This window comes from Schistocerca nitens, chromosome 4, assembly GCF_023898315.1.
Source record: "Schistocerca nitens isolate TAMUIC-IGC-003100 chromosome 4, iqSchNite1.1, whole genome shotgun sequence".
Taxonomy (NCBI): Eukaryota; Metazoa; Arthropoda; class Insecta; order Orthoptera; family Acrididae; genus Schistocerca; species Schistocerca nitens.
Window position 1 is genome coordinate 259,527,825 of NC_064617.1, and position 4,411 is coordinate 259,532,235.

The 4,411-nt window shown below is 50.4% G+C and overlaps 1 pseudogene; it reads right to left on the minus strand.

Annotated features, from left to right (window-relative positions):
* Positions 1–505: 505 nt before the first annotated feature.
* On the minus strand, positions 506–623 carry LOC126254109 (5S ribosomal RNA; annotated as a pseudogene).
* Positions 624–4,411: the final 3,788 nt, after the last annotated feature.

The window sequence follows — 4,411 nt, forward strand, 5'->3', positions numbered from 1 at the left end:
CATCAGACGACAATTTTGTGATATGAGGGGGAAATTTGAGGGGCGAACCCATGGAAATAGTCTTAAGTGATCCCCTTTTAAAAATAAAAATTTGTGTGATACTGAAAGACGTGGCACTGTAGGCACCGAAAATTTATACATATAAAATTATACGTCACAATCTGTCATTTATACTCAGGTGATTCATGTGAAAAGGTGCTCCACGAGATTACAGCCGCACAGCGGGAATTAATGGAAACTGAACGCGGGGTGGTAATTGGAGCAAGACGAATGGGACATTCCATTTCGCAAATCGTTAGGCAGGCACTCCGTCTTCAGGCCACAAGTGGCCCATCGGGACCATCCGACCGCCGTGTCATCCTCAGATGAGGATGCGGATAGGAGGGGCGTGTGGTCAGCACACCGCACTCCCGGTCGTTACGATGGTTTTCTTTGACCGGAGCCGCTACTATTCGGTCGAGTAGCTCCTCAGTTGGCATCAGGAGGCTGAGTGCACCCCGAAAAATGGCAACAGCACATGAAGACCCGGATGGTCACCCATCCAAGTGCCGACCACGCCCGACAGCGCTTAACTTCGGTGATCTGACGGGAACCGGTGTATCCACTGCGGCAAGGCCGTTGCCTGCAAATCGTTAGGGAATTCAATATTCCGAGATGCACAGTGTCAAGAGGCTGCCGAGAATACCGAGTTTCAGGCATTACTTCTCACCATGGACAACGCAGTGGCCGACGGCATTCACCTAGCAGCCGAGAGCAGCGCCGTTTGCGTAGAGTTGTCAGTGCTGACAGACAAGCAACACTGCGCGAAATAACCGCAGAAATCAATGTGGGACTACGACGAACGTAGCCGTTAGGACAGTGCGGCAGAATTTGACCTTTATGGTCAATCGGCTCAAGCGCCTCTTCTGCTTTCGTGACCATGTGTGTTGGATCCTAGACGACTGGTCAGATGAGTCCGGATTTCAGTTAGTAAGAGCCGAAGGTAGGTCCCGAGTGTGGCGCACACCCCACAAAGCCACGGACGCAAGTCGTCAACAATGGTCTGTGCAAGCTGGTGGTGGCTCCAAATGGCGTGGGCTGTGTGTACAGGAAATGGACTGTGTCCTGTGGTACAAGTGAACAGATCATTGACTGGAAATGATTACTTTCGGCTTCTTGGAGACCATTCGCAGCCATTCATGGACATGCTCCCAAACAACGATCGGCCATGTCACTTCGCCACAATTGTTAGAAACTTCACCAACTGCGACATAATCGCGTATACAGACACTGATCCAATACTGTAAAATACTTTTTTATTCCAGTCTCTGATCACAATATCAATTCTTTAGACGATGACCATCCTCAGAACTAAAATATATAAATATATACATCTAGTGAGTAGTGTGTCTTTTAACATAAAACAGCAATATGTATCACAGTATACTGTCATACAACCAGGGAAATGTACAGATAAAATATGGTATAACGTATCTTTTTTACATCATGTCCTAAAGTGATACGGCCATAATGGCATTGCCAAAACAGGTTTCTGGTTGCTACTGTACTTCAGTAGCCAGTTGCAATAATCACTATGTGGACGATGTGGCCTATTCTACACCTTATTTTAGATCTATGTGACGATGCTGTGCTGATTATATGTTTTGACAATGCCATTATGGCCGTATCACTTTAGGACATGGTGTAAAAAAGATACGTTATACCATATTTTATCTGTGCATTTCCCTGGTTGTATGACAGTATACTGTGATACATATTGCTGTTTTATGTTAAAAGACACACTACTCACTAGATGTATATATTTATATACACTCCTGGAAATTGAAATAAGAAGACCGTGAATTCATTGTCCCAGGAAGGGGAAACTTTATTGACACATTCCTGGGGTCAGATACATCACATGATCACACTGACAGAACCACAGGCACATAGACACAGGCAACAGAGCATGCACAATGTCGGCACTACTACAGTGTATATCCACCTTTCGCAGCAATGCAGGCTGCTATTCTCCCATGGAGACGATCGTAGAGATGCTGGATGTAGTCCTGTGGAACGGCTTGCCATGCCATTTCCACCTGGCGCCTCAGTTGGACCAGCGTTCGTGCTGGACGTGCAGACCGCGTGAGACGACGCTTCATCCAGTCCCAAACATGCTCAATGGGGGACAGATCCGGAGATCTTGCTGGCCAGGGTAGTTGACTTACACCTTCTAGAGCACGTTGGGTGGCACGGGATACATGCGGACGTGCATTGTCCTGTTGGAACAGCAAGTTCCCTTGCCGGTCTAGGAATGGTACAACGATGGGTTCGATGACGGTTTGGATGTACCGTGCACTATTCAGTGTCCCCTCGACGATCACCAGTGGTGTACGGCCAGTGTAGGAGATCGCTCCCCACACCATGATGCCGGGTGTTGGCCCTGTGTGCCTCGGTCGTATGCAGTCCTGATTGTGGCGCTCACCTGCACGGCGCCAAACACGCATACGACCATCATTGGCACCAAGGCAGAAGCGACTCTCATCGCTGAAGACGACACGTCTCCATTCGTCCCTCCATTCACGCCTGTCGCGACACCACTGGAGGCGGGCTGCACGATGTTGGGGCGTGAGCGGAAGACGGCCTAACGGTGTGCGGGACCGTAGCCCAGCTTCATGGAGACGGTTGCGAATGGTCCTCGCCGATACCCCAGGAGCAACAGTGTCCCTAATTTGCTGGGAAGTGGCGGTGCGGTCCCCTACGGCACTGCGTAGGATCCTACGGTCTTGGCGTGCATCCGTGCGTCGCTGCGGTCCTGTCCCAGGTCGACGGGCACGTGCACCTTCCGCCGACCACTGGCGACAACATCGATGTACTGTGGAGACCTCACGCCCCACGTGTTGAGCAATTCGGCGGTACGTCCACCCGGCCTCCCGCATGCCCACTATACGCCCTCGCTCAAAGTCCGTCAACTGCACATACGGTTCACGTCCACGCTGTCGCGGCATGCTACCAGTGTTAAAGACTGCGATGGAGCTCCGTATGCCACGGCAAACTGGCTGACACTGACGGCGGCGGTGCACAAATGCTGCGCAGCTAGCGCCATTCGACGGCCAACACCGCGGTTCCTGGTGTGTCCGCTGTGCCGTGCGTGTGATCATTGCTTGTACAGCCCTCTCGCAGTGTCCGGAGCAAGTATGGTGGGTCTGACACACCGGTGTCAATGTGTTCTTTTTTCCATTTCCAGGAGTGTATTTTAGTTCTGAGGATGGGATTCGAGCGAATAACTTGGTCACCCGGATCCCCCGACATGAACCCCGTCGGACATCTGTGGCACATAGTCGACAGGTCACTTCGTGCACAAAATCCTGCACCGGCAACACTTTCGCAGTAATGGACGGCTGTAGGGGCAGCAACGTTCCGTATCTCTGCAGCGGACTTCAAACAACTTGTTGTGCGCATGCCATGTCACGTTGCTGCACAACGCCGGGCAAAAGGAGGTCCGACACGATATTAGGAGGGATCTCTTGACTTTTGTCACCTCAGTGTACACAGATGTGTGTCGCAGTGGTTAAGATACTGTACTCGCATCCTCGTAGAGCGAGTATCGAATCTCCTTTCAGACAGATTGTGGTTTCTCTATGCCAAGAAACGCGAACATTATGACAGTTCCTTCGAAAGAGAGACGGCCAATTCCTCTCCTGCCCCAACCTATCCGAGCCTCTTCTCTCTCTCTCTCTAATGACCTACTACCTGGGCGTCAATCTGTAATCTTCTTTCTTTTCTGGAGAAAACCGTGTATTCCATTGTGATACCGGGTAGGGTGGAGCTACACTGAACGAAAGCAACGAAATTTGTTCAAATGGTTCAAATGGCTCTGAGCACTATGGGACTTAACAGCTATGGTCATCAGTCCCCTAGAACTTAGAACTACTTAAACCTAACTAACCTAAGGACATCACACAACACCCAGCCATCACGAGGCAGAGAAAATCCCTGACCCCGCCGGGAATCGAACCCGGGAACCCGGGCGTGGGAAGCGAGAACGCTACCGCACGACCACGAGATGCGGGCACGAAATTTGTAACTAATTAACTGTTTACATAGCACTGTCTGTGAAATGCCTGGGCTAGCAGGACAGAGCGGATTAGGTTGTGGAAAGGGGCCAAAATAAGTTGTTGTCAGTTGCACTCAACATACAAACTTTATTTATCAACACACAGTATTACAACAAGGATGCAAAACACTCAAAACTTTAATCGACCTCCTTTGATTAACCTTAGACCGGCTGATGGCCACACTCAAAATCCAAGACGCAAGGCCAAGGAAGAAATTAAAAGCAAGGTTCTTGTGGAGGCGCTCCGTCCCCGACTTCACTGTTGCTGCGTCCCGACTGCACTGGTGGTCGGTCTGCGACTGACTGCCAGACACA